The sequence below is a fragment of the Ciona robusta genome, unplaced genomic scaffold, assembly GCF_009617815.1.
Source record: "Ciona robusta unplaced genomic scaffold, ASM961781v2 AP042771.1".
Taxonomy (NCBI): Eukaryota; Metazoa; Chordata; class Ascidiacea; order Phlebobranchia; family Cionidae; genus Ciona; species Ciona robusta.
Window position 1 is genome coordinate 19,662 of NW_028323150.1, and position 11,905 is coordinate 31,566.

At 35.4% G+C, this 11,905-nt stretch overlaps 19 non-coding genes across 19 annotated transcripts; 15 read left to right on the forward strand and 4 right to left on the reverse strand.

The window, feature by feature from the left end:
* The first annotated feature begins 207 nt into the window (after nt 1–207).
* Nucleotides 208–280, forward strand: Trnar-ucg (transfer RNA arginine (anticodon UCG)). The gene has a single exon. It is a non-coding gene; the product is annotated as a tRNA-Arg (tRNA).
* Nucleotides 281–1,183: 903 nt separating this feature from the next.
* On the forward strand, nt 1,184–1,256 carry Trnar-acg (transfer RNA arginine (anticodon ACG)). The gene has a single exon. It is a non-coding gene; the product is annotated as a tRNA-Arg (tRNA).
* Nucleotides 1,257–1,805: 549 nt separating this feature from the next.
* Trnar-ucg (transfer RNA arginine (anticodon UCG)) lies at nt 1,806–1,878 on the forward strand. The gene has a single exon. It is a non-coding gene; the product is annotated as a tRNA-Arg (tRNA).
* Nucleotides 1,879–2,466: 588 nt separating this feature from the next.
* Trnac-gca (transfer RNA cysteine (anticodon GCA)) lies at nt 2,467–2,538 on the reverse strand. Its single transcript has one exon. It is a non-coding gene; the product is annotated as a tRNA-Cys (tRNA).
* A 555-nt stretch (nt 2,539–3,093) lies between these two features.
* Trnar-ucg (transfer RNA arginine (anticodon UCG)) lies at nt 3,094–3,166 on the forward strand. Its single transcript has one exon. It is a non-coding gene; the product is annotated as a tRNA-Arg (tRNA).
* Nucleotides 3,167–3,753: 587 nt separating this feature from the next.
* On the reverse strand, nt 3,754–3,825 carry Trnac-gca (transfer RNA cysteine (anticodon GCA)). Its single transcript has one exon. It is a non-coding gene; the product is annotated as a tRNA-Cys (tRNA).
* Nucleotides 3,826–4,518: 693 nt separating this feature from the next.
* On the forward strand, nt 4,519–4,591 carry Trnar-acg (transfer RNA arginine (anticodon ACG)). The gene has a single exon. It is a non-coding gene; the product is annotated as a tRNA-Arg (tRNA).
* Nucleotides 4,592–5,140: 549 nt separating this feature from the next.
* Nucleotides 5,141–5,213, forward strand: Trnar-ucg (transfer RNA arginine (anticodon UCG)). Its single transcript has one exon. It is a non-coding gene; the product is annotated as a tRNA-Arg (tRNA).
* Nucleotides 5,214–5,809: 596 nt separating this feature from the next.
* Trnac-gca (transfer RNA cysteine (anticodon GCA)) lies at nt 5,810–5,881 on the reverse strand. The gene has a single exon. It is a non-coding gene; the product is annotated as a tRNA-Cys (tRNA).
* A 227-nt stretch (nt 5,882–6,108) lies between these two features.
* On the forward strand, nt 6,109–6,181 carry Trnar-acg (transfer RNA arginine (anticodon ACG)). The gene has a single exon. It is a non-coding gene; the product is annotated as a tRNA-Arg (tRNA).
* A 452-nt stretch (nt 6,182–6,633) lies between these two features.
* On the forward strand, nt 6,634–6,706 carry Trnar-acg (transfer RNA arginine (anticodon ACG)). The gene has a single exon. It is a non-coding gene; the product is annotated as a tRNA-Arg (tRNA).
* Nucleotides 6,707–7,161: 455 nt separating this feature from the next.
* Nucleotides 7,162–7,234, forward strand: Trnar-acg (transfer RNA arginine (anticodon ACG)). Its single transcript has one exon. It is a non-coding gene; the product is annotated as a tRNA-Arg (tRNA).
* A 255-nt stretch (nt 7,235–7,489) lies between these two features.
* Trnar-ucg (transfer RNA arginine (anticodon UCG)) lies at nt 7,490–7,562 on the forward strand. The gene has a single exon. It is a non-coding gene; the product is annotated as a tRNA-Arg (tRNA).
* Nucleotides 7,563–8,465: 903 nt separating this feature from the next.
* Nucleotides 8,466–8,538, forward strand: Trnar-acg (transfer RNA arginine (anticodon ACG)). The gene has a single exon. It is a non-coding gene; the product is annotated as a tRNA-Arg (tRNA).
* A 549-nt stretch (nt 8,539–9,087) lies between these two features.
* On the forward strand, nt 9,088–9,160 carry Trnar-ucg (transfer RNA arginine (anticodon UCG)). Its single transcript has one exon. It is a non-coding gene; the product is annotated as a tRNA-Arg (tRNA).
* A 596-nt stretch (nt 9,161–9,756) lies between these two features.
* Nucleotides 9,757–9,828, reverse strand: Trnac-gca (transfer RNA cysteine (anticodon GCA)). The gene has a single exon. It is a non-coding gene; the product is annotated as a tRNA-Cys (tRNA).
* Nucleotides 9,829–10,375: 547 nt separating this feature from the next.
* On the forward strand, nt 10,376–10,448 carry Trnar-ucg (transfer RNA arginine (anticodon UCG)). Its single transcript has one exon. It is a non-coding gene; the product is annotated as a tRNA-Arg (tRNA).
* Nucleotides 10,449–10,926: 478 nt separating this feature from the next.
* Trnar-acg (transfer RNA arginine (anticodon ACG)) lies at nt 10,927–10,999 on the forward strand. Its single transcript has one exon. It is a non-coding gene; the product is annotated as a tRNA-Arg (tRNA).
* A 549-nt stretch (nt 11,000–11,548) lies between these two features.
* Trnar-ucg (transfer RNA arginine (anticodon UCG)) lies at nt 11,549–11,620 on the forward strand. The gene has a single exon. It is a non-coding gene; the product is annotated as a tRNA-Arg (tRNA).
* The last annotated feature ends 285 nt before the right edge of the window (nt 11,621–11,905 follow it).

Here is an 11,905-nt window from a genome sequence, read left to right on the forward strand (position 1 = left end):
CCCTCTGTTTTCAGTATTGCTTTATATAATGTACAACTATACGAATGAGAAAAGTGGATATATAATTTTCAACAAAAAACAAGTGTCTAGATAATGTTAATACCATACATTTTAAACAAAAATAACAAATGTATGTATGATAAAAATGAATTCAACTCCAAAGCAATTGGGCTAGATAGAAAGAGGACTTCAGTGTTTAAATGCAATGGCCGCATGGCCCAATGGATAAGGCGTCTGACTTCGAATCAGAAGATTGAGGGTTCGAGTCCCTCTGTGGTCAATTTTGTTTTATTTAGAATTGTCCAATCAGAAGATTGAGTACTCAAGTCCCTCTCTGTTCAATACTAGTTCATTTAATGTACAACTATACGAATAAGAAAAGTGGATATATATTTTAAACAAAAAAAAACAAATCTCTTGATCATGTTAATACCATACAAATTAATTCAACTCCAACGAAATTGGGTTAGATAGAAAGCGAATTCTAGAGTTGCAGTACTATGGTCGCATGGCCCAATGGATAAGCCGTCTCACTGCGAATCAGAAGATTAATGGTTCGAGTTCCTGTCTTGGTCATAGTTGTTGTTTAATGTACAATTCCAATTTTAAACCACATTGTATTAACAAGGTAACTAATATTCAAATCCTTTGCACTTCTGTTGCGTATGGTATAGTAACCTATGGTATAGTAACCTACCTGCGTATGGTATAGTAACCCCTGTTGTCAATTTTGTTTTATTTAGAATTGTCCAATCAGAAGACTGAGTTCTCGAGTCCCTCTGTGGTCAATTTTGTTTTGTTTAGAATTGTCCAATCAGAAGACTGAGTACTCGAGTCCCTCTGTGTTCAATATTGCTTTATTTAATGTTCAAATAAACGAATAAGAAAAGTGGATATATAGTTTTCAATAAAAAAAAACAATGTCTTGATAATGTTAATACGATACAAACTAATTCAAATCCAACGAAATTAGGTTTGGATAGAAAGCGAACTGTAAATTACATTACTATGGCCGCTTGGCCCAATGGATAAGGCGTCCGACTGCGATTCAGAAGATTGAGCAATTGACATAATTTCAAACAAAAAAAAACAAGTGTCTAGATAATGTTATTACGATACAAATTAATTCAAATCCAACAGAATTGGGTTGGATAGAAAGCGAACTGTAGAGTTGCAACGCCATGGCCGCATGGCCCAATGGATAAGGCGTCTGACTACGAATCATAAGATTGAGGGTTCGAGTCCCTCTGTGGTCAATTTTGTTTTATTTAGAATTGTCCAATCAGAAGACTGAGTATTCGAGTCCCTCTGTGTTCAATATTGCTTTATTTAATGTTCAAATAAACGAATAAGTAAAGTGGATAAATAGTTTTCAATAAAAAAAACAATGTTTTGATAATGTTAATACGATACAAACTAATTCAAATCCAACGAAATTAGGTTTGGATAGAAAGCGAACTGTAAATTACATTACTATGGCCGCATGGCCCGATGTATAAGGCGTCTGACTTCGAAACAGAAAACTGAGGGTTCGAGTCCTTATGTGGTGAGTTTAGATTTCTTTAGTATTGTCCAATCAGAAGATTGTGTACTCGAGTCCCTCTGTTTTCAGTATTGCTTTATATAATGTACAACTATACGAATGAGAAAAGTGGATATATAATTTTAAACAAAAAACAAGTGTCTAGATAATGTTAATACCATACATTTTAAACAAAAATAACAAATATATGTATGATAAAAATGAATTCAATTCCAAAGCAATTGGGCTAGATAGAAAGAGGACTTCAGTGTTTAAATGCAATGGCCGCATGGCCCAATGGATAAGGCGTCTGACTTCGAATCAGAAGATTGAGGGTTCGACTCCCTCTGTGGTCAATTTTGTTTTATTTAGAATTGTCCAATCAGAAGATTGAGTACTCAAGTCCCTCTCTGTTCAATACTGGTTCATTTAATGTACAACTATACGAATAAGAAAAGTGGATATATATTTTAAACAAAAAAAAACAAATCTCGTGATCATGTTAATACCATACAAATTAATTCAAATCCAACGAAATTGGGTTAGATAGAAAGCGAATTCTAGAGTTGCAGTACTATGGTCGCATGGCCCAATGGATAAGCCGTCTCACTGCGAATCAGAAGATTGATGGTTCGAGTTCCTGTCTTGGTCATAGTTGTTGTTTAATGTACAATTCCAATTTTAAACCACATTGTATTAACAAGGTAACTAATATTCGAATCCTTTGCACTTCTGTTGCGTATGGTATAGTAACCTACCTGCGGTGCATTCGTGCGTGTGCGTGGCCCAATGGATTTTGGTTTTAAGTTCGCCAACGCTAAAATTTGTACAGAAAAATAAAGGTAATCATACTTTCAAACCGAGTAATCAGTTGTTTAAAACTTTGCACCAGTACGTTATGCGAATCGAAAACGTTCGAAGTAAATGTTGGATATAATCCATAAAGGGGACACCCGGATTTGAACCACGGACCTCTCGATCTGCAGTCGAATGCTCTACCACTGAGCTATATCCCCACACATTGCAAGGTATACAGACATATATACAATAACTTACCGAACTGTAAATTACATTACTATGGCCCAATGGATAAGGCGTCCGACTGCGATTCAGAAGATTGAGCAATTGATATAATTTCAAACAAAAAAAACAAGTGTCTAGATAATGTTATTACGATACAAACTAATTCAAATCCAACGAAATTAGGTTTGGATAGAAAGCGAACTGTAAATTACATTACTATGGCCGCATGGCCCAATGTATAAGGCGTCTGACTTCGAAACAGAAAACTGAGGGTTCGAGTCCTTCTGTGGTCAGTTTAGATTTCTTTAGTATTGTCCAATCAGAAGACTGAGTACTCGAGTCCCTCTGTGTTCAATATTGCTTTATATAATGTACAACTATACGAATGAGAAAAGTGGATATATAATTTTAAACAAAAAACAAGTGTCTAGATAATGTTAATACCATACATTTTAAACAAAAATAACAAATATATGTATGATAAAAATGAATTCAATTCCAAAGCAATTGGGCTAGATAGAAAGAGGACTTCAGTGTTTAAATGCAATGGCCGCATGGCCCAATGGATAAGGCGTCTGACTTCGAATCAGAAGATTGAGGGTTCGACTCCCTCTGTGGTCAATTTTGTTTTATTTAGAATTGTCCAATCAGAAGATTGAGTACTCAAGTCCCTCTCTGTTCAATACTGGTTCATTTAATGTACAACTATACGAATAAGAAAAGTGGATATATATTTTAAACAAAAAAAACAAATCTCTTGATCATGTTAATACCATACAAATTAATTCAAATCCAACGAAATTGGGTTAGATAGAAAGCGAATTCTAGAGTTGCAGTACTATGGTCGCATGGCCCAATGGATAAGCCGTCTCACTGCGAATCAGAAGATTGATGGTTCGAGTTCCTGTCTTGGTCATAGTTGTTGTTTAATGTACAATTCCAATTTTAAACCACATTGTATTAACAAGGTAACTAATATTCGAATCCTTTGCACTTCTGTTGCGTATGGTATAGTAACCTACCTGCGGTGCATTCGTGCGTGTGCGTGGCCCAATGGATTTTGGTTTTAAGTTCGCCAACGCTAAAATTTGTACAGAAAAATAAAGGTAATCATACTTTCAAACCGAGTAATCAGTTGTTTAAAACTTTGCACCAGTACGTTATGCGAATCGAAAACGTTCGAAGTAAATGTTGGATATAATCCATAAAGGGGACACCCGGATTTGAACCAGGGACCTCTCGATCTGCAGTCGAATGCTCTACCACTGAGCTATATCCCCACACATTGCAAGGTATACAGACATATATACAATAACTTACCGAACTGTAAATTACATTACTATGGCCCAATGGATAAGGCGTCCGACTGCGATTCAGAAGATTGAGCAATTGATATAATTTCAAACAAAAAAACAAGTGTCTAGATAATGTTATTACGATACAAACTAATTCAAATCCAACGAAATTAGGTTTGGATAGAAAGCGAACTGTAAATTACATTACTATGGCCGCATGGCCCAATGTATAAGGCGTCTGACTTCGAAACAGAAAACTGAGGGTTCGAGTCCTTCTGTGGTCAGTTTAGATTTCTTTAGTATTGTCCAATCAGAAGACTGAGTACTCGAGTCCCTCTGTGTTCAATATTGCTTTATTTAATGTTCAAATAAACGAATAAGAAAAGTGGATAAATAGTTTTCAATAAAAAAATACAATGTCCTGATAATGTTAATACGATACAAACTAATTCAAATCCAACGAAATTAGGTTTGGATAGAAAGCGAACTGTAAATTACATTACTATTGCCGCTTGGCCCAATGGATAAGGCGTCCGACTGCGATTCAGAAGATTGAGCAATTGACATAATTTCAAAAAAAAACAACAAGTGTCTAGATAATGTTATTACGATACAAATTAATTCAAATCCAACAGAATTGGGTTGGATAGAAAGCGAACTGTAGAGTTGCAACGCCATGGCCGCATGGCCCAATGGATAAGGCGTCTGACTACGAATCAGAAGATTGAGGGTTCGAGTCCCTCTGTGGTCAATTTTGTTTTATTTAGAATTGTCCAATCAGAAGACTGAGTACTCGAGTCCCTCTGTGTTCAATATTGCTTTATTTAATGTTCAAATAAACGAATAAGAAAAGTGGATAAATAGTTTTCAATAAAAAAAACATTGTTTTGATAATGTTAATACGATACAAACTAATTCAAATCCAACGAAATTAGGTTTGGATAGAAAGCGAACTGTAAATTACATTACTATGGCCGCATGGCCCAATGTATAAGGCGTCTGACTTCGAAACAGAAAACTGAGGGTTCGAGTCCTTCTGTGGTCAGTTTAGATTTCTTTAGTATTGTCCAATCAGACGATTGTGTACTCGAGTCCCTCTGTTTTCAGTATTGCTTTATATAATGTACAACTATACGAATGAGAAAAGTGGATATATAATTTTAAACAAAAAACAAGTGTCTAGATAATGTTAATACCATACATTTTAAACAAAAATAACAAATGTATGTATGATAAAAATGAATTCAACTCCAAAGCAATTGGGCTAAATAGAAAGAGGACTTCAGTGTTTAAATGCAATGGCCGCATGGCCCAATGGATAAGGCGTCTGACTTCGAATCAGAAGATTGAGGGTTCGAGTCCCTCTGTGGTCAATTTTGTTTTATTTAGAATTGTCCAATCAGAAGATTGAGTACTCAAGTCCCTCTCTGTTCAATACTGGTTCACTTAATGTACAACTATACGAATAAGAAAAGTGGATATATTTTTTAAACAAAAAAACAAATCTCTTGATCATGTTAATACCATACAAATTAATTCAAATCCAACGAAATTGGGTTAGATAGAAAGCGAATTCTAGAGTTGCAGTACTATGGTCGCATGGCCCAATGGATAAGCCGTCTCACTGCGAATCAGAAGATTGATGGTTCGAGTTCCTGTCTTGGTCATAGTTGTTGTTTAATGTACAATTCCAATTTTAAACCACATTGGATTAACAAGGTAACTAATATTCAAATCCTTTGCACTTCTGTTGCGTATGGTATAGTAACCTACCTGCGGTGCATTCGTGCGTGTGCGTGGCCCAATGGATTTTGGTTTTAAGTTCGCCAACGCTTAAATTTGTACAAAAAAATAAAGGTAATCATACTTTCAAACCGAGTAATCAGTTGTTTAAAACTTTGCACCAGTACGTTATGCGAATCGAAAACGTTCGAAGTAAATGTTGGATATAATAAATGGACAATAATAAAGGGGACACCCGGATTTGAACCAGGGACCTCTCGATCTGCAGTCGAATGCTCTACCACTGAGCTATATCCCCACACATTGCAAGGTATACAGACATATATACAATAACTTAACGAACTGTAAATTACATTACTATGGCCCAATGGATAAGGCGTCCGACTGCGATTCAGAAGATTGAGCAATTGATATAATTTCAAACAAAAAAAACAAGTGTCTAGATAATGTTATTACGATACAAATTAATCCAAATCCAACAGAATTGGGTTGGATAGAAAGCGAACTGTAGAGTTGCAGCGCCATGGCCGCATAGCCCAATGGATAAGGCGTCTGACTACGAATCATAAGATTGAGGGTTCGAGTCCCTCTGTGGTCAATTTTGTTTTATTTAGAATTGTCCAATCAGAAGACTGAGTTCTCGAGTCCCTCTGTGGTCAATTTTGTTTTGTTTAGAATTGTCCAATCAGAAGACTGAGTACTCGAGTCCCTCTGTGTTCAATATTGCTTTATTTAATGTTCAAATAAACGAATAAGAAAAGTGGATATATAGTTTTCAATAAAAAAAAACAATGTCTTGATAATGTTAATACGATACAAACTAATTCAAATCCAACGAAATTAGGTTTGGATAGAAAGCGAACTGTAAATTACATTACTATGGCCGCTTGGCCCAATGGATAAGGCGTCCGACTGCGATTCAGAAGATTGAGCAATTGACATAATTTCAAAAAAAAACAAGTGTCTAGATAATGTTATTACGATACAAATTAATTCAAATCCAACAGAATTGGGTTGGATAGAAAGCGAACTGTAGAGTTGCAGCGCCATGGCCGCATGGCCCAATGGATAAGGCGTCTGACTACGAATCATAAGATTGAGGGTTCGAGTCCCTCTGTGGTCAATTTTGTTTTATTTAGAATTGTCCAATCAGAAGACTGAGTTCTCGAGTCCCTCTGTGGTCAATTTTGTTTTGTTTAGAATTGTCCAATCAGAAGACTGAGTACTCGAGTCCCTCTGTGTTCAATATTGCTTTATTTAATGTTCAAATAAACCAATAAGAAAAGTGGATATATAGTTTTCAATAAAAAAAATAATGTCTTGATAATGTTAATACGATACAAACTAATTCAAATCCAACGAAATTAGGTTTGGATAGAAAGCGAACTGTAAATTACATTACTATGGCCGCTTGGCCCAATGGATAAGGCGTCCGACTGCGATTCAGAAGATTGAGCAATTGACATAATTTCAAACAAAAAAAAACAAGTGTCTAGATAATGTTATTACGATACAAATTAATTCAAATCCAACAGAATTGGGTTGGATAGAAAGCGAACTGTAGAGTTGCAACGCCATGGCCGCATGGCCCAATGGATAAGGCGTCTGACTACGAATCAGAAGATTGAGGGTTCGAGTCCCTCTGTGGTCAATTTTGTTTTATTTAGAATTGTCCAATCAGAAGATTGTGTACTCGAGTCCCTCTGTTTTCAGTATTGCTTTATATAATGTACAACTATACGAATGAGAAAAGTGGATATATAATTTTCAACAAAAAACAAGTGTCTAGATAATGTTAATACCATACATTTTAAACAAAAATAACAAATGTATGTATGATAAAAATGAATTCAACTCCAAAGCAATTGGGCTAGATAGAAAGAGGACTTCAGTGTTTAAATGCAATGGCCGCATGGCCCAATGGATAAGGCGTCTGACTTCGAATCAGAAGATTGAGGGTTCGAGTCCCTCTGTGGTCAATTTTGTTTTATTTAGAATTGTCCAATCAGAAGATTGAGTACTCAAGTCCCTCTCTGTTCAATACTGGTTCATTTAATGTACAACTATACGAATAAGAAAAGTGGATATATATTTTAAACAAAAAAAACAAATCTCTTGATCATGTTAATACCATACAAATTAATTCAACTCCAACGAAATTGGGTTAGATAGAAAGCGAATTCTAGAGTTGCAGTACTATGGTCGCATGGCCCAATGGATAAGCCGTCTCACTGCGAATCAGAAGATTGATGGTTCGAGTTCCTGTCTTGGTCATAGTTGTTGTTTAATGTACAATTCCAATTTTAAACCACATTGTATTAACAAGGTAACTAATATTCAAATCCTTTGCACTTCTGTTGCGTATGGTATAGTAACCTATGGTATAGTAACCTACCTGCGTATGGTATAGTAACCCCTGTTGTCAATTTTGTTTTATTTAGAATTGTCCAATCAGAAGACTGAGTTCTCGAGTCCCTCTGTGGTCAATTTTGTTTTGTTTAGAATTGTCCAATCAGAAGACTGAGTACTCGAGTCCCTCTGTGTTCAATATTGCTTTATTTAATGTTCAAATAAACGAATAAGAAAAGTGGATATATAGTTTTCAATAAAAAAAAACAATGTCTTGATAATGTTAATACGATACAAACTAATTCAAATCCAACGAAATTAGGTTTGGATAGAAAGCGAACTGTAAATTACATTACTATGGCCGTTTGGCCCAATGGATAAGGCGTCCGACTGCGATTCAGAAGATTGAGCAATTGACATAATTTCAAACAAAAAAAAAACAAGTGTCTAGATAATGTTATTACGATACAAATTAATTCAAATCCAACAGAATTGGGTTGGATAGAAAGCGAACTGTAGAGTTGCAACGCCATGGCCGCATGGCCCAATGGATAAGGCGTCTGACTACGAATCAGAAGATTGAGGGTTCGAGTCCCTCTGTGGTCAATTTTGTTTTATTTAGAATTGTCCAATCAGAAGACTGAGTATTCGAGTCCCTCTGTGTTCAATATTGCTTTATTTAATGTTCAAATAAACGAATAAGTAAAGTGGATAAATAGTTTTCAATAAAAAAAACAATGTTTTGATAATGTTAATACGATACAAACTAATTCAAATCCAACGAAATTAGGTTTGGATAGAAAGCGAACTGTAAATTACATTACTATGGCCGCATGGCCCAATGTATAAGGCGTGTGACTTCGAAACAGAAAACTGAGGGTTCGAGTCCTTCTGTGGTCAGTTTAGATTTCTTTAGTATTGTCCAATCAGAAGATTGTGTACTCGAGTCCCTCTGTTTTCAGTATTGCTTTATATAATGTACAACTATACGAATGAGAAAAGTGGATATATAATTTTAAATAAAAAACAAGTGTCTAGATAATGTTAATACCATACATTTTAAACAAAAATAACAAATGTATGTATGATAAAAATGAATTCAACTCCAAAGCAATTGGGCTAAATAGAAAGAGGACTTCAGTGTTTAAATGCAATGGCCGCATGGCCCAATGGATAAGGCGTCTGACTTCGAATCAGAAGATTGAGGGTTCGAGTCCCTCTGTGGTCAATTTTGTTTTATTTAGAATTGTCCAATCAGAAGATTGAGTACTCAAGTCCCTCTCTGTTCAATACTGGTTCACTTAATGTACAACTATACGAATAAGAAAAGTGGATATATTTTTTAAACAAAAAAACAAATCTCTTGATCATGTTAATACCATACAAATTAATTCAAATCCAACGAAATTGGGTTAGATAGAAAGCGAATTCTAGAGTTGCAGTACTATGGTCGCATGGCCCAATGGATAAGCCGTCTCACTGCGAATCAGAAGATTGATGGTTCGAGTTCCTGTCTTGGTCATAGTTGTTGTTTAATGTACAATTCCAATTTTAAACCACATTGGATTAACAAGGTAACTAATATTCAAATCCTTTGCACTTCTGTTGCGTATGGTATAGTAACCTACCTGCGGTGCATTCGTGCGTGTGCGTGGCCCAATGGATTTTGGTTTTAAGTTCGCCAACGCTTAAATTTGTACAGAAAAATAAAGGTAATCATACTTTCAAACCGAGTAATCAGTTGTTTAAAACTTTGCACCAGTACGTTATGCGAATCGAAAACGTTCGAAGTAAATGTTGGATATAATAAATGGACAATAATAAAGGGGACACCCGGATTTGAACCAGGGACCTCTCGATCTGCAGTCGAATGCTCTACCACTGAGCTATATCCCCACACATTGCAAGGTATACAGACATATATACAATAACTTAACGAACTGTAAATTACATTACTATGGCCCAATGGATAAGGCGTCCGACTGCGATTCAGAAGATTGAGCAATTGATATAATTTCAAACAAAAAAAACAAGTGTCTAGATAATGTTATTACGATACAAATTAATTCAAATCCATCAGAATTGGGTTGGATAGAAAGCGAACTGTAGAGTTGCAACGCCATGGCCCAATGGATAAGGCGTCTGACTACGAATCAGAAGATTGAGGGTTCGAGTCCCTCTGTGGTCAATTTTGTTTTATTTAGAATTGTTCAATCAGAAGATTGTGTACTCGAGTCCCTCTGTTTTCAGTATTGCTTTATATAATGTACAACTATACGAATGAGAAAAGTGGATATATAATTTTCAACAAAAAACAAGTGTCTAGATAATGTTAATACCATACATTTTAAACAAAAATAACAAATGTATGTATGATAAAAATGAATTCAACTCCAAAGCAATTGGGCTAGATAGAAAGGGGACTTCAGTGTTTAAATGCAATGGCCGCATGGCCCAATGGATAAGGCGTCTGACTTCGAATCAGAAGATTGAGGGTTCGAGTCCCTCTGTGGTCAATTTTGTTTTATTTAGAATTGTCCAATCAGAAGATTGAGTACTCAAGTCCCTCTCTGTTCAATACTGGTTCATTTAATGTAGTCAATTTTGTTTTGTTTAGAATTGTCCAATCAGAAGACTGAGTACTCGAGTCCCTCTGTGTTCAATATTGCTTTATTTAATGTTCAAATAAACGAATAAGAAAAGTGGATATATAGTTTTCAATAAAAAAAACAATGTCTTGATAATGTTAATACGATACAAACTAATTCAAATCCAACGAAATTAGGTTTGGATAGAAAGCGAACTGTAAATTACATTACTATGGCCGCTTGGCCCAATGGATAAGGCGTCCGACTGCGATTCAGAAGATTGAGCAATTGACATAATTTCAAACAAAAAAAACAAGTGTCTAGATAATGTTATTACGATACAAATTAATTCAAATCCAACAGAATTGGGTTGGATAGAAAGCGAACTGTAGAGTTGCAACGCCATGGCCGCATGGCCCAATGGATAAGGCGTCTGACTACGAATCATAAGATTGAGGGTTCGAGTCCCTCTGTGGTCAATTTTGTTTTATTTAGAATTGTCCAATCAGAAGACTGAGTATTCGAGTCCCTCTGTGTTCAATATTGCTTTATTTAATGTTCAAATAAACGAATAAGTAAAGTGGATAAATAGTTTTCAATAAAAAAAACAATGTTTTGATAATGTTAATACGATACAAACTAATTCAAATCCAACGAAATTAGGTTTGGATAGAAAGCGAACTGTAAATTACATTACTATGGCCGCATGGCCCAATGTATAAGGCGTCTGACTTCGAAACAGAAAACTGAGGGTTCGAGTCCTTCTGTGGTCAGTTTAGATTTCTTTAGTATTGTCCAATCAGAAGATTGTGTACTCGAGTCCCTCTGTTTTCAGTATTGCTTTATATAATGTACAACTATACGAATGAGAAAAGTGGATATATAATTTTAAACAAAAAACAAGTGTCTAGATAATGTTAATACCATACATTTTAAACAAAAATAACAAATGTATGTATGATAAAAATGAATTCAACTCCAAAGCAATTGGGCTAGATAGAAAGAGGACTTCAGTGTTTAAATGCAATGGCCGCATGGCCCAATGGATAAGGCGTCTGACTTCGAATCAGAAGATTGAGGTTCGAGTCCCTCTGTGGTCAATTTTGTTTTATTTAGAATTGTCCAATCAGAAGATTGAGTACTCAAGTCCCTCTCTGTTCAATACTGGTTCATTTAATATACAACTATACGAATAAGAAAAGTGGATATATATTTTAAACAAAAAAAAAAAACAAATCTCTTTATCATGTTAATACCATACAAATTAATTGAAATCCAACGAAATTGGGTTAGATAGAAAGCGAATTCTAGAGTTGCAGTACTATGGTCGCATGGCCCAATGGATAAGCCGTCTCACTGCGAATCAGAAGATTGATGGTTCGAGT